We start from the raw sequence: 22773 nt of genomic DNA on the forward strand, positions 1-22773 counted from the left end.
TTCTTCCCTCAGCCCAAACTGCTAGCGGCCCCCGTGGCGGGAGGTGTGACCCGCACCCTACCCCCAAGGATGGGGGGCCCAGGCCGAGAAAGGGGGTCCCAGCCCTCCCCCGGCTGCCCGCACCGGCGCCCGCCTCGCACGTCCCCAGCGGCGGCCCGCGTCCTCCATCCAGCCCTTGTAAGATAGGCGTAGAGACTGCGAGTGTCAGGGGAGGGGTACGGGGCGGCGAAAGAGCATCCACCGTCCGCAGCCCCGCCGGCCGCTCCCCCGCCGTTGGGCTAGGGGAGGCCTCGTCGCAGCCACCGCCTCAGCCGCGGCCGCAGATCTCGCGGTGTTTGCCGGCCGCCGCGCCGCCATATTGTGTGACAGTATTTTGATTTGGACTGGGCTGGCAGAGCCGCGGCGAGAGCGAGCGAGAGCTGGGGGGGTGGGGGGAGGGCAGGCGAACGCGAGGGGGGTGGGGGCAGAGGGAGGTGGGGAGGCCGAGCAAGCCGGAGCTGAGGATCGGGGAGCGGCGACGCCGCCCAGCCGTCGTTTTTGATCTGCTGCAGCCGCCTGCGGGGCGACCCAGCCCGACCCCCTCCCCTCCCCCTCAGCCAGGAGCGGTGGCGGCGGCGGCGGCCGGAGGGAGTTGGCGGCGGCGGGCGAGCGGAGGGGGCTGAGCGGGGAGGGAGGGAGGGCTGAGGTGTCCCCCCTGCCGGGTGGAACCGGAGGCGGCGGCGGCGCTGGCGGCGGCCGTGGTGGCGGAGGCGGCGGCGGCGACGGTGGAGACGGCTGCCCTAGTGGGAGAGGCGGCGGCGGCGGCGGCCGAGGAGGAGGAGGGGGAAGCGGCAGCGGCGAAGGGTAAGCGGACAGCGCTGCCGGGCCTCGGCGGGATCCCCAGCCCGGCTCTCCCTTCATCGCCCCGCACCCCCCTCCGTCTGGAAGGGGCTCTGCCGCCTCGCGAGGCCCGTGCGGGGCGTCCGCTTCTAACTCACACTCTTCCTCCCTCCGTCTCTTTCCTTCCCCCAGTGGCGAGGCGGAGAGGGAGGCCCCCCGAGTCCCCCAGTCCGGTGGGGGTGGGGAGCATCGGGCCGGGCCTGGGCTCTGGGGCGTCCGTGCGGGGGGGAGGGGGAGCTTCATTGGAATCGTGCGCCGGGGAGAGCCCCGGGTGGGGGAGGGCCCAAGGGTCTGGGGAGGGCCCCTCCCTGCGTCGGCGCCCCCGACCCGCCCCCAGGCATGTGTGAGGTGGGGGCGGGGGAGGAAAAATCTCCTTTTGGGGAGCCGAGGTATAGTTAAAGATGATTTAGGGGCGGGGGTTTTTGGGGAGAGACATGGGGCAGTTATATGAGAATCGAGCGAGGGGGAGAACATCGTTCCCTTGCCGATCTTGATTTTCTGCAGCTCTTTGAAGTGGGGGGCAAGCCTTGCTCTGATTATGTGGCCCCTTAGATCTCACTGGATGTTTCTAGTTTTCTGTCCCATCAACCTCAAACCCTACGATTGTGGTTGAGGCAGGGAGGCTGCAAGGGTCTCTTGGCGTTGCCTAACAGGTGACAGGTGGATCTTTCTGTTGCTGATGCTCTGAGATGTTCAGGCAGAGTTGTACACCAAAGTGTCAGAGACCGTGTGAGTTTGTATTTATGTGTTTGGCCATGTTTCATTCCATATATAGTATATTTGAGATGTTAGGTTTCCATTCTTCAAGTCAGCTTAATTGTTGTGGATAAATTCTTCAAATGTTTCTGATAAGAGGGGTTTCCAGGAGAGTGGAGGGAATTTGCAGCTTCACAGGGGTTTCTCCGTAGTTCATGAAATTCAGGCCCCCAGTGCAGGCTGTTGAGTGCCCTTATTCATTGGAAAGTTCTTGAACGCTAAGATCGTATTCAGAGCAACTGTACGGCAATATAATTTTGCATCCATTTTGTCTGTTTTAGGTAAGTTTGTAAAGTGTCTTAATTTTGGGGTCAGATTGATTCACATTTTAGAAAAGGAATTTCGTTTCCGCTTTAGTATACTCTAAAGATTATGATGATCATTATGCAATTCCAGATTTGGCCGGGAAATTTGGTGGGCATGGAATAGAGTATTTGCTTTCAGTTTTTTCACTTCTGCTTACCACACTCTTCATACAGTAGCAGAGTATTGACACCTTTTCAAAAATATCTTTACATTCTTTGTAACAATGAAATCACGATTTTAAACTTTGACGGTTTGAAACTTTAAATTTTGAAACCATGGCAGTTTGTAATAAAGGAAGACTTGTTTTTCTTTTGTTGTATGCTTTGGCTGAGCATTTTAATTAGAAACAATGGGAAGAATTGTTAGATACTTGAGCTATAGGCTAAATTAGGGTACAGTTAGTTTAAGGATTCTACTGCTTTTAAAAAACATGTATGGAGAGAATATGTTGAACGATGGTACTATCAATGTGTTAACAGGAAATAGAACAAAAATTCCAGTGATTCAGAACTTCTGTTTGGGTTTTTCCCCCATAAGTCTAATCAGTTTCTAATAGAAGGTGCATAAGTTTTAAATCTTTCAAGAATCAAACTGAAAGTTGAATATATCAATTATAGATGAGTAAGTTATCCCTTGCATATACTCCATTATTTGTTTTTTCTCTTGTGTACATCGAATAACTTTTCCTGAGTTTAAAAGTATTCTCTTAACGACACCGATGAAATGCTACTATTGAATCCCCTTTAGTTAACTGTTTCATAGTAGAACGTGTGCTTTAGTGACTCATTAAGAAGTGGGTAAAATAATGAGAACCTCATCAAATACGTGTTCTCTGAAAAATAAATTTTAACTTAATCCCATTAGATTGAAATCACTCCTACACTTGGTCTTCTATTTAATGGAAAAAAGCACTTGCCTTCAGCTGAGGGTATTGCTAAGACTGGGAAACAATTTTTTTTTTAATTTTGTTTTTGTTTTCTTTTTTTTGTTTGTTTTTGTTTTTGTTTTTGTTTTGAGACAGTCTCGCTCTGTCGCCCAGGCTGGAGTACAAGTGCAGTGGTGCGATCTTGACTCATTGCAACCTCCACCTGCGGTCAAGCGATTCTCCCACCTCAGCCTCCCAAGTAGCAGGGATTACAGGTGCCTGCCACCACGTCCGGCTAATTTTTGTATTTTTAGTAAAGACGAGGTTTCACCATGATGGCCCGGCTGGCCTTGAACTCCTGACCTCAGCTGATCCACCTGCCTCGGCCTCCCAAACACCTAATGAAATGAGGAGGTTTTTAAACTCCGCAGTTACATAAGCAGATCCCCACTTAGGTCAGTATTGAGAATTGCTTCTTTAGTGTTAATAACATCTTAGACTTGGGTAAATGTCTTACTACATTTGTGTCTTGACAGAAATAGTTTATTCTACATCTGTAGTTTTCCCAGTAAGGAAAATTTATTTTCACAAAATACTGTTTAAAATGAAATGTACATATATGTATCTGTGAACGTACTGCATTTTGAAAAGTAAGTATAATGTAGGCTATTTTACTTTATGAGTTACTTGCAAAAAAAGTCCTTGAGGAATGTCTGTTTTCTAAAACAGCATTTTTTTTGAGTTATATAAGCAGATCAAGACTAAAAGTTTATTTTTTATCATATTTTAGAATTTTTGCCTTATTATAGATATTTTGGGGGAAGTTCCTGATAATCTTTTCAATATATAAAGTTCATAAATTAACCTGTAATTGAAAAATCGAAATTGTAATTCCATTATATCTCCCTCTGGCCAGATTCCCGTGACCCAGAACACTAGTAGCACTTTCCCTTTGTTTCACTTATGTCATCTTTATTTGATCTAATATTGGGTCTCTCTAGAATAGAAGGATTATGAGGTAGTAACAGAGGTACATGTGAAGATTGGGCAAAACAGTAATAAGGAAGAGAGACAGAGGATAAGATGCTAGCAGAGAATTGGATGAAAAGTTTTAGGCAGCTAGGAATGTGGAGATGTGGGCAGCGGTGGCTGCCAAGCACAGGAAAATGATCATGCTGAACTGTATGAAGGAGATTGCCTCTGAGCCGTTTCATAGGTTCTGGCACTCTCTATATGTCATCTTATTTAAAACCCTCTGTATTAAAATGATAAGAATTTGGAGACATTGAAATTATATGGAATTTAAATGTATGCATATTCATGTGTTTTTGCCTCTGACTCATATTTCCAGTATACTTAAAGTATTTTAACGTTTTGTTTCTGATTATTCTGGTCCTAAAAAATCAAGGACGCTGCTTAGTCAGAAAGCTAAAAAACCTGAGTAAGTACTCTTAGGAGTTATACTTTTTATGTTTTCTTTAGTTAATCACTAAACTTGATCTTGATAAAACTAAGGAATTAGAGATTGCTAAGAGGGTGCTATCTTTTTCTAAGTATCCCATCTCTCAAAACAACTTGTTTACTAGCAAGTGGTACTTTACCTACATTCATTCAGCCTCCTAAGAAAAGAAAAAGATGCCAGAATAATGATCACACAGCTCCTACATTGAGGTTATGCATTTTACTTGGATTTTTATTGGCTTATTTTACAGAATATGTTTACTTTATTTCCTGTTCCTGAAGGAATGAGCACAGTGAGAAGTGTCAGCTGACGAGTAATGTTTCAGGACATCCAAGTCAGAATTGTCACAAAGTAAAATTGTGTATGTTTATATGAATAAAAGATGTCTATGAAAATTGATTAAAGTTTTGGCACTTAAAAGTGCATTTGTTCAAAATTTAATTTACATACACCCCCTTACCTTTTGCTTCATAAATGAGGCTTTGCTGAATGTGACTTTTTGATTTGCCTTATTCATGTTTAATGTAAAACTTTAGTAAGAAATTTTATTTCATTTCTCATCATGTATTCCAGTTAAGAATATGATACCCAGGGAGTGATATCCTGCATAATAAAGGGAAAGGAACTAATATTTATTGAATGCCTACTGTGTGCCAAGCTTTTCTTCATTTCAAAAATATTTATTGAGCACTTATTATGTGCTAGGGACTCTTCCAGATGCTGGAGGTGCTGTATTGAAGAACAGACAAAAATAGCTGTTTTCATATAGTTTACATTTAGTGGTAAAAGACTTAATAAATGAGTACAGTGTAATATGCCTGGGAGAAAACAGTACTGTGCAGAAAAATAAAACAGAAAAGGGAATTAGGGAATGAACATTACTTATTGAACTTTTTAAAAGCTGTGTAATGGGTATTATCCTTGATTTCAAAAAGCAAAGCCTATCCCATACATAAAATTTTTGCTTTAAGAATACACTTCAAATTTCAGAACACAATTATATTTGTACTTCAAAGTTAGAGTTTCAACCGCGATTTCCTATTGTTAGTACTTCAGAAAGCTGTTTTATGGCTGGATAGAAAATTGGAATTTTGAATCCCGATTTTGCCACTTACTAGCTTGGCCACTAGATTTGGGACCAGTTACAATTCGTTAGCTTCTCTGAGCTTGTTTTCCTCTGTGTAAAATGGATATGATATCTTTCTTTTTCTGGTGAAGGAACATTGTGTCATATCTTGTTGAATAGGTTGATGAGCTGGATCTCAGCATTTTAACAAGTAAACAACAAATATTGTATAAAATTCCAATTCATGTAAATACTTTAAAAATACTTAGTACAGTGCCTGGCACATAGTAAGTATAGAGTAAATGTTTGCTTTTTGTCATTATTTTACTTGTTAATTCAAAGAATCTGTTACATAAATTATTAAGGAACGTTTTTGCAAAGATAAAATAACTCAAATTGTGAATGGGATTTTTGAGGAAAAGTGGAATAACCATGCAAGTTGCAATACTTATTTTCATGTTTAGACTGGAAGATCACGAAACAGCACCTCAAGGGCAAAACATGTCTTCCTTTCAGTCTTTACTTCACATTATTTTCAGGGCTTGGCCTGTAGTTAAGAGCTCAAGAAATACTGTGTGTTAAATGTTGAATGGTTCTTAGTGATCATTTTTCTGTAGATTACAGCTCTTTTTGTAGTAAACTCCTGAGTCTGAAAAGTGGCTGCACTGGAATCTCTACTTTTAATTTTAAGCACTGAATAAGGTATTATTATGCAAAGTCTTTTAAATGCTATGTTTTGAATCTAGCCAGAAGTTCAAAAAATATTCTAGAAATTGAGAGGAAGAAATCAATTATTTGTAGCTAGATTAGTCTTCATTAACCTATTTCTATGATGTTGTTGGCATCAAAGTGAAAAAGTAATATAGCAGTTTTTAAAACAGTAGAAGAAAATTCATGAATAATTATTTGCTCTTAACTGTTAAAGAACAAGTTTACCTTATCTTTTTAAGATAATTTCAATGAAAGTGTAGATTTGTCCTGGCTTTATGGATTAAATAGCTTAGTCATTTACTTACAATATTTCCTGTGATGCAGGAAATATTGGTGTTTTCACTGAAAAATGAAAACGTCCCACCAGCATCCCACCTCCCATCTTCACAGTAACCATTCTTAAGATGCTTAAATCTTAGTACCAGTCAACTCTTTCGTGTTCTGTTGTAAGTTATCCTCTACCTAAAGAAAATAATTTTAGCTTTCCCCAAACTTAAGTCTTCTGTCAAGTTCTGAGGCTTTTAGTCTTTTACCCAAAATATTTCTTGGATTTTTAAAAAGTTCCCGACAAAGCATGTATTGTGTGCTTTATATTTGAACAAATAGGGTGAAAAGTATTTCATTTTAGTATTTGGTGTGCCACATTACTATTTTAGAAATCAGATAGAAATACATACAACTGAACATTTTATACTCTTGTAATTTTTTTGTTTCTTTGCTTGTTTTGAACAACAACCATCTACTATAGGACAGAAATAATTCCTACAAGGTGTCAGTTTGAGTGGCTTCAGAAAGGAAGTCTGATTTACCTCCAACAAGTACAAGAGACAAGAGCAGTATAAGAATTTGTAGTATTTTAATTGCCTTGTTAAAAGAAAATGGAATTCTTGTTTCATTTAACAAGAAAAACAAAAACCGGCCTAGTACCAGTGCTCCTAGTACAAGTCACAGAAGCCAGATAATAAAGTAGAGGTTGGAAAGGTCCTGCAGAGAGACAGAGAGAGAAAGAGAGAGAGGGAGAAGGAAGCAGCAAGAGTATAGGAATGGGGATTTTAGCAGAGATTTTGGTAGAAATATGTGAATGCCGATTGTTAATAGTAGACTTGTCTAAAATAATGTATTTAAGTATGTGTGAAAGAGTAATTTTTGCTCTGTAAATTTTTATTCCCCAGTTTATTAACCATCATCTGAATCATTAAATAATATTATTCATATTTTGAATTTTAGCTTAAAGTTTTACTCTCACATTGATATTAAGGAAAATTATTTTTGACCTTTAATATCTTAATGTTTACCTTTTTAATGTTAGCAAAATTGAGCACATCACAAGTTTGCTTCCTGTCGGTTTGCCAGTGAAGCAGGCCAAAGATACTGCTTGGCTCATCAGTATAGAGCCAGTGGCAGTTCAGGGGAGTGACTTTCCATTCCTCATCAATGAGAGAAAATACTTGCTAATGCAGATGAAAACTTGAACTCAGCAACTTGACCTTGCAGAACATTGTCCTCAGGCCAGGCAAGTTTTGTTTAGTCAGAGAAATCAACAAAAGCAGTAATTCTGGTATGAACTGGGGCCATGGGGTAGAAGAGACTTTACCTGGTTTTAAACTGTGTAAAATACTCCTTTTTTTTTTTTTTTTTTTTTTTTGGAGTGCAGTTACACAATCATAACTCACTGCAGTCTCAAACTCCTGGGCATAAGCCTTCTTCCCACCTCAGCCTCCTGAGTAGCAGGGACAACAAGTGTGCGCCACTACACCCAGCTGATTTCTAAAAATTTTTTGTAGAGACAGGATCTCCCTTTGTTGCCCAGGCTAGGAAAATACTGCTTTTGATTTTGAGTTGATCTCTTTGTTAATTTGTCAGCTTCTCAGCCCCCACCGCTTTAACTAAATATCTTAACTTTACCATGTTGGAAGTCAGTGAAGTATAATAAGAAAAGCTCTGGGCTTTAAAACCGTATGAGCCCAAGTTCAAATCTGAGTTCTGTTGCTGACTGTAGCTATGTGGTTTTAGGCATCATTCACAATCTCTGAGCCAAGGAGTTTTCTTCAGAAAAATGGATATAGTATTACCTACCTTTCATAGAACAGGTGAATTCTTGTTCTAGTTACATTAGGATATGTAGTTTAAATAATGGGAAGTAATTTTACATTTGGAATTTTGCTTTGTTAGGTTTTTTCTTTAAGGTATCTGTCCACTTCATTTTTCTTCAACAAATATAATGAAAAAGAATTTATATACTTTTTAATTTACTGTAACTCTTTAGACCAAAGATGAAACAAACAGAACATCACCATTATTTTTTTAACTACATGCGGATTATTAATTATTTGTATTTTTCTTACCTATTCCTGTGGGAAAAGCTGCATTTTTGATTTGAAATTAGTCCACAAATCTATAATATAGTTCTTTGTAGGAAAAGCATTAGAAAATTGGCATGGATAAGCTTTTGAAAACACCTCAAATTATGAGGTTTAATATAATACTACAGAACTTGTGCCACTTGATCTGTGTACTTTTCTATTATATTTATGTTTTAAGGGAATGTCTCACTGTGTTGCCCAGGCTGGACCGCAGTGGCACAACCACAGCTCACTGAGGCCTTGACCTCCCAGGCTCAAGCGATCCTCCCACCTCAGCTTTCCGAGTAGCTGGGATTACAGATGCGCACCACAACTCTTAGCTTACTTTGTATTTTTTGTTGAGGAGAGTTCTTCCTATTTTGCTTAGGCTGGTTTGGAGCTCCTAGGTTCAAGCAATCATCTTGCCTTGGCCTCCTACCTAAATGTTGGGATTACAGGTGTGAGCTATCACACCCAGTCTGTTTTAACATTATAGCAATGGATTTATATTTCGGTAATAAGTTATCTATATTACTATAGTACCAGGAAGAGTAAACAAATGGTATTACTATGTTAAAATGTTAGTTACACAAATAGCATTCAATACTGATCATTACAGCAAAATAGTCTACAGCAGGTACACTGGTTTACTCAGTAGATTAAGACAAAAATTTTTAGCCTGGGTGACAAAGCAAGACCCCATCTCAAAAAAAAACAAAAAAACTCGTTGCGTTTTATTAAGTTCATAGGCTTAGAACATTCTGTAACGTATATACATGAAATCTCTTAGCCTAGAGGTAATAAATACTCTTTAATCTTACACATGTGCAGTTTTTGTGCAATCTGTACAATAAAACCAGAAGCGCAAATAGGAGATTGAACCGTTAATCACTGGATAAATGACATGTTATCATGGCAGAAAGAATTGTAAGGTACATGTTGGTCTTTTCAGCCGTGTGTGTGTGTGTGTGTGTGTGTGTGTGTGTGTGTTTTGAGATGGAATCTTGCTCTGTTGTCCAGGCTGGAGTGCAGTGGCACAATCTCAGCTCACTGCAGCCTCCGCCTCCTGGGTTCAAGCAATTCTCCTGCCTCAGCCTTCTGAGTAGCTGGGATTACAGGCACCCACTACCATGCCTGCTAATTTTTGTATTTTTAGTAAAGACGGGGTTTCACCATGTTGGCCAGGCTGGTCTCGAACTCCTGACCTCAGGTGATCTACCCGCCTCAGCCTCCCAAAGTGCTGGGATTACAGGTGTGAGCCACCGCGCCCAGCCTCAGCCATGTTTTTTTAAGTGGTTTTTAGCTTTTGCTGTTGGAAAAATCACATGTAGAGTGAAGTATTATGCACAGAAGTTTTATTTTTGTTTTGATGAAATGCCATTATTTAGAAAGCCTAACATTTTCAAATCCTTTTGGATAGGTCACTTCATATCAGTAATAATTAGGTCAGCAAATTAATTTTGCTTTTTTGTAGTTTGCAAGAGTTTATCTTATGTTCAGCAAAGCTAATACTTGCAGAAAAATTTAACTGGGAGAAACTGCCCTTTAAATATTAATATTCAGATCTGTGGTATAAAGCCTATTATATAGATATTTGCTTCCACATTCTTGATATCCTATGGACTATTTTGTCTTTTACGCTTTTCTTTTATACTAGCATTTCCTGGTTGTAGGTTTCTGTTAGTGTTGTCATCATTATAAAAAAAATAGGCAAGATGGTTGTTTTTTAAAAATTTAGGACAGATTAAATGTTCCTTTTAATTCATTGAGCACAAATTATGGCATAGTTGCTTGGTTAATTTTATTGATTTATTATTTATTTATTTAGAAATGGGGGTTTCGTTATGTTGCCCAGGCTGGTCTCAGTTCCTAGGCGCAAGCCATCCTCTTGCCTCAGCTTCCCGAGTAGTTAGGACTATGTATGGCATGCCACTGAGCCTGGCAACTTGGTTAATTTTTAAAAGGCAATTAGTGACCTGACAAACATGAGCGTCTGCTCTTCAGAAGTTAAGCAGCTGTATGTTGCAGATGTATGTAAGTGTCACAGTTAGGTAGTTACTAGAATTGTGAGAAAATGTGCTCAAGGAACCATCCAAGGGATCCATGTCAAGTAAAAGTTGCTAGAAATACAGATATTTTATAATTTGCGTTGAGAGGAACTGTTACTGTTTACCCTATGCTTAGCATGTACCTGAATTGTACTTGACTGAAGTACTGTTTGTCACTCTTAGGGTGATTTTATAGGAAATGGAAATATAAGCACATGGAAATGGGGATTTCAGAAGAAAATTCCCACTTCCACATATGACGATTCTGCTTTTTTGCGTATAAAAGTACATTGACACATGTTGAATGCCCTTTGAGATTTGTCTAGCTAAGGTTTGGCCTACATGAGACATACTCATTCTCTTCATGAGATATTTCCCCTCATGAACAATGCCATACATTTAAAGGATGACAGAGCCATTGCTGTAATTTTACAAGTGGAACAAGAAGTAAGTACTCTTATTGAAGGTACTTAGTTCATGGGAAGATTGAAGTGGTGATCCTAACCAAACCAAGCTATTTATCAGTACATCAACTTTTATAGAATATAAAATTATCAAAAGAACAGAAACTCCATAGAGCGTATTTCATATGTCCTCTATGACATGCTTATGCAGAATAGCTGTCTAACCCAAGAAATCTTGCCTTACTCATTCTTCCATTGTGTCTCATCTCTACATTCTGTTTGTTTGAGACGGAGTCTGCTCTGTCCCCTAGGCTGGAGTGCAGTAGTGCAATCTCAGCTCACTGCACCCTCCACCTCCCAGGTTCAAGCAATTCTCCTGCCTCAGCCTCCCAAGTAGCTGGGACTACGGACGCATGCTACCACACCCAGCTAATTTTTTGTATGTTTAATAGAGACGGGGTTTCACTGTGTTAGCCAGGATGGTCTCTCTCTCCTGACCTCGTGATCTGCCTGCCTCGGCCTCCCAGAGTGCTGGGATTACAGGCGTGAGCGACTGCACCCGGCCTCTACATTCCCTTATTATTCAAACTGCCTTACTTATCCAATACTTTTGAGTTCCTGCTGTGTGCCTATACTTTGCTAGGTCAAAGGGGTGGACAGATGTGTAAGATATAGTTCTTGTCCTTAAGAGACATATATACAAACAAATGTGATATACTGTGACAAATGCTGTGACAGGGTTAAACATAAAATACTTTAGGAATCCATAGGAGGTAGTATCTCCTATGGATAAGGATTAGGCAGTATCTCCTATTCAGTAAAGGATGAAAGGATATGACAGGGAAATCTTCCTAGGAAAAGTGACACTTAATCTGAGTGTGTATCAGATAGGCAAGGAAGAGAGTTACAGGTTGCAGTTAGAGAGGTCTTTTTAGACAGAGAAACACCATGCATGAAGGATGGAGGTAGGAAGGTCCACATGTACACTGTAACTGTGAGTAGTTCTACAGTGCATTAGGTACCAGTGGTGGGTTAGCTGAAAGTGAGGTGGAAAATTAGAAAAAAGAGCATTAAGATATCTGTATACTCCATAAAGGAGATTTGTGACTTCATCCTTCAAATGATGGAAGACAAGTCCTTAAATTAACATTCTAGAAAGATTCTCTGGCTGTAGTGCACAAAATACTTTAGAAAAGAGCCAGGCGTGGGAGGAAGAGGCAGGCATATAAGTATCTATTTGAGAGTTGATTAGGACCCGAACTAAGGCACTGATAATGGAGTAATTAAGAAGTATAGGTAATGTGTTTGAGAAGGAAATAGTGAATGTGAAGTAAAGCAGTGAAGATCGCACATGCCCTGGCTTGAGTTCCTGGGTGCATAGTTGTGATGGTGATATTCACCAATACATAACAGACCAGGGTTGCAACAGGTGAGGAAGACGTTTGAGTTCTGTTTATTAATTTTAAGGTTCTGTGGAGGGTGAAAGAGGAAGACTTCACTTTGTATGGAGGAGATAGAGAAAGCTTCTCTGACTAGATAACATTTGAGCAGGTACATGAATGAAAATAGAGGCAGTAGCAAATGCAGTGGCCTTTAAGTGGGATGTGCTTGCCATCTTCTAAGAGCAGGAAGGCAAATATAATTGGAGCTGAGCGGGGTTGTGGGGAGGAAGTAGGGTAGATGATACCCAACTTTGTATGCTGTTCATGTAGGGTGTTTGGATTGTGATAAGGACTTTAGGTTTTACTCAGGATGGGGTAAGAAGTCACCAAAGGGCTTTAAGATAAAATCTAATTTGTATTTTCCCCCCTCACTTCTTAGAACATTATTTCTTGGCATTTGTATGTGTGTGGTTCTGTAACATTATTATGGATATGTATAAATTCATGTGACCTTCACAATTAGGTTTTAAAACTGTTTCATCATAAAGAGACTCCTTTGTTTTACTCCTTAAGTTTCACCTTTCCTTCCAGCTTTAACTCCTGGCAACCACTTATCTGCTTCTGTTCTCTATCACTGTGTCACTTCAAGAATATTACATAAATGAAATCATACATGATGTTACCTTTGGAGATGGGCTTTTTTTCACTCAATATAATCCCCTTGAGATCCTTCCAAATTGTTGCATGTATCAATAGTTCATTCCTTTTTAATGCTACAGATTTTACCGTTATATGGATGTACCACAATTTGACTTTGGAATTTCCAACTTTGGGTTGTAAAAATAAAACTGCTGTGAACAGCTTTTACAAGATTTTATGTGAAAATACGTTTTCATCTCTGTAGGATAAATTCCCAAGAGTGCAGTTGTTGGGTTGTGTGATAAATGTATGTTTAAGTAAGAAACTGCCAGACTTTTCCAGAGTAGCTGTACCATTTTACATTCCCACCCCCAGTATGTGAGAAACCTACAGTTTCTCTGCATCTTCCCCAGCATTAGTATTGTCAGTATTTCTTATTTCACTCGTTCTAATAGTATATAGTGACCATTAATTTGCATATCCCCAATGGCTAATGATATTGAACATATTTTCATGTGCTTCTTTGCTGTCTGCGTATCCTCTGTGGTGAAATGTGTTCAAGCCTTTTGCTCATATTCTAATTGAATTGTTTTGTTTTCTTGTTGAGTTTAGAGAGTTCTTTACACATTCTAGATCCAAGTCCTTTGTTGAATACGTGATTTACAAATACTTTCTCCTAGTATGTGGCATGTCTTTATATTCTCTTAACAGGGTCTTTTGCAGAGCAGAAAAAAAATTAGCTTTGATGAAGTTCATTTTATGCATTTTTTCTTTTATGGATTGTGCCTTTCTTGTCAAGTCTGAGAACACTGGCTAACCTTAGGTCCCAAAGAAAAAAGACTATCCTTCCTTTATTGAATTGCTTTTGTACCTTTGTCAAAAATCAGATAGTCATAATTGTGAGGGTCTATTTCTGGATTCTCTGTTCTGTTCCATTGATCTTTGTGCCTGTCCCTCCACCAATACCACACTGTTTGATTACTATAGCTATATAATGTCTTAAAATTAGATAGTGAAATTCCTCCAACTTCATTCTCCCTTTTCAGAATTGCTTTAGCTATTCTAGTTCCTTTCCATGTGAAATTTAGAATCTATAGCAATGTCAGTTTCGGGGAAATTGATATTTTTATTTTGTTGAGTCTTCAATCCATGAATATGGTATGTCTCTTATTTAATTCTTATATTTCTTTTGTCAGCATTTTTTCATTTCTAGCATAAAAATCCCATGCATATTTTGTTAGATTTATACCTAGATGTATATTTTTTAGAACAATTGTAAGTGATACTGTGTTTTCAATTCTGATTTCCAATTGTTCATGTCTTATATGTGGCAGTATGGTTCATTGATTTCTGTGAGTGGATCTTAGATTCTGAGAGTTTACTAAATTACCAGTTTTAGGAGGTTTATTTTGTAGATTCCTTGGGTTTTCTGATGTGCCTGTGCATAGAGACAGTTATTTACATTTTTTTCTTCACAATCTGTATGCCTTTTATTTCCTTTTCTTGCTCTGCTACTTGCAATGCTGTTTCATAATAGTGGTGGGAGCTGACAAGCTTGTTTCTGATCTTAGTGGAAAAGCATTCAGTCTTTCACCATTAAGTATATGTTAGCTGTAGGTTTTTTGTAGATGCTGTTTATCAAGTTGAGAAAATTCCCTTTTTATTCCTAGTTTGTTAAGTGTTTTTATCATGAGTAGGTCTTCAATTTTGTCAAATGCTTTTTTTCCTACATCAATTGATATGGTCATATGGCTTTTCTTCTTTAAGCTGGTAACTCGTGGTAACTTACCTTTTTAAATATTCACTCTGTTATATGTGGAGTAGACTTTGGAGATAGAGCAAAGATTTAAATAGGGAAAATATATTAGAAATTAGTGTCTTGCTCTAGATAAGAGAGGATGGTGGCTGGGACCAGGACAGTAATAGGAAAGGGTGAGAACAGATCAGATTTTGGGTATGTTTCAAACTCTGTGTGGGAAGGAATTGCTGATGAATTGGATCTGAGGCATAAGAGAGAATTCAAGGATGACAAGAGATTTTTGGCGCAAGCAATTGGAAGTATGGAGTTGCCATTGACTCAGTTTGGGAGCGTGGTGAAGTAGCAAGTTTAGACTGAGCAATCAGGAGCCTTTTTTTTGGACGTGTTAACTTTGAAATGCCTTTTAGACATATAACCGGTGATATCAACTAGGCAATTCATTCAGTATAATGGAATTCAGGCAAGAGATTCAGACTAAAAATATGAATTTGGGAGTATCAGTGGAGTTGATGTGAAAGAAGTTACAGTGGTATTTGTTTAAAACTATACCTGTTACTGCTGTCTAGTTACTATAATTTCAGATTTATTAGCAAAAAGCCAGACTCTTCTAACATGTGAAAGAGCTTTGTGAAAATTTGGATTAGTTCTGCTGTGTATGTGACATGAAATGCAACAGAAATTATGGGATTGGGAGGTGATTTGGGGATGTATATTTAATATGTACTTAATCATACTTATTTGATAGGTAAATGGCTGTAATAGTGGTCATCTAATAGTGTCTTACTAATTTTTAGAGCTTTGCCCTAAATCTTTACAAAATGAAGTAACTACATGTCGTGGAAAGAAAGGGTTTGACGCTGTTATTAAGTGCCCTAATGACTTTCTGTGGCAACATTTATCTTACAGATAAAAACAGCCAGAGAGATAAATGAAAAATAAAGATGAAAAACAAGAATGTAAAATAGCTAGCAAGGAGAGGTTTAGGCCAGAAATACATCAGTAAAGGGAGCAGGTCAGTCTTAGTCACAGAGAATTTGTAGAAAGACATATCTTCTGAGTCCCGCTCTGACCGTGTTTACTTTAAATTAATGTAATTTGGAAAATTTTTAAAATGCCACACGTTTTTTCTGTTGTAACTGATTATTAGCTCCAATAATATTTCCTTATTGATAATTTATATCTTTCTAGCACTTTGTTTTATTTACCCCCATTTGCAAGATTACCATGTTGTATTCTAATTATCTATTTACCTTTCAGTTTCTCCCACTAAATGTCGGTTTTTATAGCATGAGTATGATACCTTGGCACTTGAGTGCTCAGTGAATATTTGTGAATGAGTGGACACAGACTACTAGAGTTTAAAGCTAGTAAACTTGATCGTTTTCAAAAGTAAATGAGTTTTTGGGATTCTGGAGTACAGGTTGTGGCTGAATGTCTTTCCGATGCTTCCAAACAAGCATTCTACCCCTAGAGATTGCACCCATACATAGCAGCGTCCCCAACCCAGGATTAGTGAGGCGTACATTTTTACCTCTCTTTTTTCTCTTTTCCCTAGTGGTAATGGATTTCTGCAAATTCATCTAAACTTTGGCCCAGATTTCTTGTGTTGAATGGAGTACACATTGCAAATAGTTGGCTAGGTTTAGAGTTGAGTCCATAATAGCATGTCTGCTAGGAAATTTCTTGTGCACATTTTAAAAGAAAGGAATGTTCATCTGACTATCTTCTACCCAGTCCTTCTGCCCATTTTCAGGTAGGTGGTAGATGTATAGGCCAAGTTTCTCTTCAGTGTTTTTATATACCTTTTCACTTTTGAGCTTTATAAGACAAAAATACCCTTAGCCCTTATTATTCCAATGCAGATTTAAATATTAGGAGATTCAGTACTTTTAAAACCACATATTCTTTTATTTCCAGATCCATTGTGTGTGTGTGTGTGTGTCTGTCTATATGTCTATATGTGTGTGCAGATACATATGTTGTGTTAGTCCATGGCAAATTAGTAAAGTTTGTAAGAAGAATGTCTTTCTCTTATAAACTTTGTATTGGTGTATTGTTGACACCAACATAGTAAGAATGTTTAAGTGCTTTGCATTAAGCATTTCAGAGACTAAGGAAAGGGAACTGTATAAAATAATTCTTTTTCTAGTAGGACAGAACTGTGTAGTTAACTGAGTCTCATATAGAGGTACCTGCCTCACATGATTATTGGGAGCATTAAATGAGTGAATGCATTGTAAGTCATTTGACCTAGTGCCTAGCACTTAGTAAATGTAAGCTATTAATAGAAAATTTATTGCTATAAAATTATAAAAATAATAAACTTTAAACTTCATAATCATTTTTGTTATAACTCTTCATTTGGCTTTCTTGATACCATTCTTCCCAGCATTTTCTCTGCCTAATTTTTCTGACTTACTCTAAGTTCTTCATCCTCAGGTCTCCTCTCTCTTGCCTTTTTTTCATTTTTTGTTTGTTTGTTTGTTTGTTTGTTTCATTGTTTCCTACGTCAGTGTCAACACCTTCTGCTGAAACTCACTACAGCCTATCTCTACAAAATCTCTTGCCTTTCTTAGGGAGGAAAGTGACATGATTCAGCCAGTATTTTAGGAAGCTAGCCAAGTTTGTTACCACTGTGGAATACAGTTTAGAAAGGCTTAGCCAGGCATGAGGCCTGTAATACCAGTGGCTTGAGAGGCCGAGGCAAGAGGATGGCTGAAGCCAGGAGTTTGAGACCAGCCTGGGCAACATAGCAAAACCCCATCTCTACTAAAAATAAAAAAACTAGCGGTGCAGGTAAGGTGCCCCTGTAGTCCTACCTACTCAAGAGGCTGAGTTGAGAGGATCGCTTGAGCCCAGGAGTTCGAGGCTGCATATTTATGATTACACGACAGCAGTCCAGCCTGGAAAACAGAGCAAGACCTTGTCGCTTAAAAAAAAAAAAAAAAAACTTTTTAAGAGTAGAACAAGCAGTCAGACAAGAGGTTATGGTGTTAGGTGATTGCCCAGGTAACAGATACTTGAACAAGGAGATTGTGGTGGAATAGAGAAATTTTTGTGGGAGTAATCAGTGACACTTTGCCATTGATTATATGTGGAGAGGAAAAGAATTGAGAACTCTGAAGTTTCTAGCTTTAGAAGCATGTCATTTATAATTAACAGAGAAATACATTAGTGAGTAGGAGACAGTGAGTTGAGTTTTGGACAAGATAGCTTTAGGTTGCCAGCATAGTATTGTCAGGCTATTAGTTTACTTGCTGCAGTCCCACCCCTCCCTTCCGCCTCCCTCCCTCACTCACTCACTGAATTCCATTGCTATTAGTCTAAGAACTTCGCTTTAGGAAAAGTAATTTTTTTTTAGTCACAGTCAGCAGTAGAGCTTGAAATGTGTGGAGACCAATTCCTCATTTCCTACCCACATTCTCATTATCCTCTTTTGGTCTGTTTCTCCAGGGAAAAAAGATTAAGATTATTTAGAATAATACCTACTACCATCATTACTACCACACCACCCTCCAGGAAATTGGTAGAAAAGTTTGTGTGTGTGTGTGTGTGTATATATATATATGTACACACATATGCACATACATACATATATTTGAAACAGTGTATTACTCTGTCACCCAGGCTGGAGGGCAGTGATACAATCATAGCTCACTGCAGCCTTAACTTCCTGGGCTCAGCCTTAACCTCCCACCTTAGCCTCTCAAGTAGCTGGGACTACAGGCACCAGCCACCATGCCTGGCTAATATTTTTTTTCTAATTTTTTTGTAGAGGCAAGGTTTTGCTGTGTTGCACAGGCTAGTCTCGAACTTCTTGGCTCAAGTGATCCTCTTGCTTTGGCCTCCCAAAGTGTTGGGATTACAGGTACGAGCCACTATACCTGGCCTAGTGTTTTATTTTTATATCAAATAAACGAAGCAACTTGGCAGGGCTCTTTGAAGAAAAATGCAATTTTATGAAGTGTTTCTGATTAAACTATTAATAAGCAGAGTAACACCTCATTCATCTAGTGTAGTTAGGTAGTAAGTACATAAAATGATTGAAACTTACCCCAAATCTATTTTAGAGATTTTATAGAGATTTTACAATATATTATATATATTATGTGTAGGTAAATATAGATATTCATACCTCCAAATCTATTTCTTTATAATGTTTCACATACTTTGCTGCTTTCTGAAATAGTAACACCTCCTCCCCTCCCCACCCTTTTACCCTGCATAGTAAACCTTTTCTGGAAGATAGAAATAATTTTTTGTTTCAGAGCTTCAGAATGAGTCAGGAACCCCAGGTTCTAGTCCAAGGCCTGGCACTAAGTTACTATATGAGAACTGAATCATAGACTCTAGAACAGTGCCTGGCATGTAGTAGTGCTTAACCAATATGTTTGGAATGAATTATTGTCTCATGCTGACTTTAGTGCTCCTTCCTTGATTTATTACTTGGAATTCATTGCTGCCTAGTAAATAAGCTTCTGGGTTCTTAATTAAATAGGAGTATCTAGGTTCTGATAGAGGTGAACTATAAGCATAATTTATGTCTGTTTTAACACCTTAGTGGAACTTTTGGCTTATCTTGATGTATTTTCTGGTGCTGAAAGTTGCCAAACAGATGATCTTCTGTGCTTGATTTATTGGGGGCACTTGCTGAGTACTTTATATGTGCCTGCATTATGTATAGGCAGTGTTGTAAACATAAGCACATAGCACATGTCTCCGGGGATCTTATAACTTACATGTAGAGACACAGAAGTAGAACTATGTAAGAAAATAATTAAATGTTGAATCATAAAGCATTGACCTACAGCTACATTAGTAGTTCTGGGAAAAGATCCATGTGGGCTAAAGCGGGATAAAAATAATTCAAGTAGAAGGTGAAATTGGAATTGGTTTTGAAGAGGTAGTTAAGATTTTGATAAGCCTCTAGATGAAGACATAACATTCTAAGCAAGGGCAGTAGCATAGTAAGCAAAGAAAGGAAAGTGTGGATTGAACATGTTCAGACAAGCCTGCCCAGATTCCTAAGGGCGTGGGGACTGCTGGGAAATAGAAGCAGGTGAGTTTAATAGAGTAGTTTTAATCTGCACGACCCTGAAGGGATCCAGGGATAGAATTTAGAGGGCTGCATGCATTTAGATGAGAAAAAAAAAAATGACATCTTTATATTTTTATTAACTTTGAAATGAAATTTAGCATTTCCTTTTAATGAGAGTTTAAGCAGCAGACTACAGTAGTATTAGCAGTACCTGTATCTTTTTATTACTAATAGGAAAAGCACAGATATTTTCAGATTACTTTACAGTTGATATCTCTAAATATATTTTATGCATATTACTACTTCAGAATTATGGTTTTTGTTAGACTCCCGCTAGATTTTATTGTATTAAGTATTACTAAAGAAGCATATGTATAAATATATCACATACAAGGTTTTTAAAAACACTTGGTAACTGTTTCAGTATAATCGGTTTTCTTGGTAATATAAATTTTATTTTATGCATTTAAAACCATACTTTCAAAAACAACTATATTTTAGTAAAACTGGTTTTCTTTATAATCTTAGGTATTGTAGTTTATGTATTTAAAACCACTCTGAGGGGGACTCTGTAGCTTTCTTCAGACTGCCAAAGGGATTCATGACCCCTGATCTAGTGGAACCAAACTGGAGAAGGCAATGAAAACCACACTGAGGGGGTTGTAGCTGAAGAGAAATATCGGCCCCCTGCAACCTCCACCTCCCAGGTTAAAGTGATTCTCCTGCCTCAGCCTCCCTAGTAGCTGGGACTACAGGTGTGCACCACCACGCCCAGCTAATTTTGTACTTTTAGTAGAGACGGGGTTTTGCCGTGTTGGCCAAGCTGGTCTCAAAACTCCTGAGTCGGGTGATCCACGTGCCTCGGCCTCCCAAAGTGCTGGGATTACAGGCATGAGCCACCATGCCTGCCCTCAATAATTACTCTTGAAATTTGTTTAATTGTTTTGTTTATATTTTATATAGCTGTAGGCCTTTACTTTACAATTCATAAGTAATAAGACTAATTTTTTTCTGTGTTAAACTTTTATTTGGATTCTACTGACATATTATTTTAACTTTATGTTTTTCTTCTATTAAATAAGGGTGTTGGACTAGATAATCTATAAGGCTCCTTTCAACATCAGATCTATGATTCAGAATCTTTTAAGTTTCATCAAGTAGAATAAAAAGCTTAAACTACAATTTAAAGGAGATTCTCCTTAGATTATGCTGTGAGTGTAAATAAGATGCCAGAGGAACAACTGAGAGAATGAATGTTACAACTTTACACCTACATCCTTTTGGCAAACGTTAATAAGAGGCATAGAAATAAGAATTCTAAGAAACTAAAATGCAGAGTGTTGACCGGAAAAGAAGTTTTCAGAAAGAAAAGTATTAGTAATGTCGAGCTAGTACAATAAAGAAGGAACCTTGGACATGAGGTTAGAAAGCTACAGATACATTTCTGGTTTTAACTCTGCTGCTTATTGGAGTTTTGATAATGGGTAAAAATTACTCAATATGTTTTTTTAAAAGAGTAAAAGCAAATTCATTATAATTTGTAAATAACATTGTATACCTAGAAAAGCCAAGAGAATCAACTGAAATATTGCTGTAAGTAATGAGATTTCAGTAGGATGACTAGTTAAAAAACTTAAAAAGTAATGGTTTATCTGAAGTGGTTTTTTTACTTGATGGTCTTTAAACTGAAAGCCTATCCATATGGGTTACTGAATGGAAATCCTCAAACTTAAATACCCTTTCCCCTTCTTTCTGAGGAATACAGTAATTCAGTCTTATCTAAGTTTTAGTATATTTTGAATAAGACACTTCCATGTAAACTTTTTAAAACTATTTTAAAATAAAGTTGTGGCAGAGAATACACTTAAAACGACTATCAGGAAATCATTTTTAAAAATTCCTTGTGGCTTGTGATACTTGATCTGTTACTTGGTAATGTTAGAGAGGGTGTAATCTGATCTTTGAGCCTTATTTGGTAAATAATAATTTTGTGTGGAACCTACTGTTCTATCAGTAAGAGGAAAATTATTGCCCATATATAAGGCTTTTCTTTGCCCTTAAAACATTCCCTGACTTAAAGACCAAATTATATCATGCATTGATTGCTTGTATGTTTTTTTAAAAAGCATTATACCGGATCTATATATAACTTTTTAACAAGAGGTGTGTTGACAGAAGTATTTTATACTTTACTTGGAAGGAGAAGAATTCCATGTCGTCTTGTTTACTACTAACTCTTCTTATATCCTAAATATAAATTGTTATATTTTTATTTATCATCAGCTCTCAAAATTGACCTCTCTCATATACTCACTTTGTGGCTATTCTGGAAGATAATCAGTTATATGTCTTAGAATGTGATTATAGTTGAATTATTTAAACTGAAATCCTGCTACCTAGTTGTTTGCTTTAGCATTTGTGAAAACGAAAACTTAAGTATACCCACATGTTTAGAACAGGAAAATATGTTACATTCTTTAATAATGCAGAAAAATATATTGAATGCTTATATGTGCCACACTGTTAGGTGCTTTACATACACTTTAGCTAAATCTCATGGACAGTACAACAGGGTGGGTAGTGATATTCCATTTAATAGAAGGGAGATTTCTGCAGTTTAAATTCAAGGCCATACTGAAGTCAGATCTGAACTTAGACTTCTGTCTCGCAGAATTCTTTGTCCTATAATGTGCCATCACAATAGATGGGAAATTAATATTTTTCACAAAAACTACTTTTACTCTGTTTTGCTGTTTATATTGCTAGTTACTGGAAATGCAGGGAGTTCAGTGTTTGGATCTTTGTCTTCACTACTTTTTTTTTGTCCTATTATAATTTTCACAATATCTATGATCATTTGAGAGTAGAGGAAAATTCTATTTATTTTGACTCCTGTGGGATTAGTTTCTTAGAGAAATTCCTAAGGGTACCAGCCTACCAAGCATAAGGACATCATTTCCAGGTTTAGTAATCAAATAGTACAAATTCTGCCATTTGTAATATCTTATCATTTCTGTAACCTTCATAGTTGCAAGTTTGTTTTTGGTTTTTGTTTTATATGGCCCTAACAAAAATGTTTTTTTAAAAAAAATCCATTGAATCTATTTTGGTAATGG

The 22773-nt window shown here is 38.0% G+C and overlaps 1 protein-coding gene across 1 annotated transcript in view; it reads left to right on the forward strand.

The window, feature by feature from the left end:
• Positions 1–505: 505 nt before the first annotated feature.
• LOC105489001 (TGF-beta activated kinase 1 (MAP3K7) binding protein 2) overlaps positions 506–22773 on the forward strand; it is a 90928-nt gene continuing 68660 nt past the window's right edge. The window contains exon 1 of the mRNA XM_011753555.3: positions 506–843. The gene's annotated coding sequence lies outside the window, so the exon portion shown is untranslated. The remainder of the gene's footprint in view (positions 844–22773) is intronic.

The sequence above is a fragment of the Macaca nemestrina genome, chromosome 5 (assembly GCF_043159975.1).
Source record: "Macaca nemestrina isolate mMacNem1 chromosome 5, mMacNem.hap1, whole genome shotgun sequence".
NCBI classification, from domain to species: domain Eukaryota; kingdom Metazoa; phylum Chordata; class Mammalia; order Primates; family Cercopithecidae; genus Macaca; species Macaca nemestrina.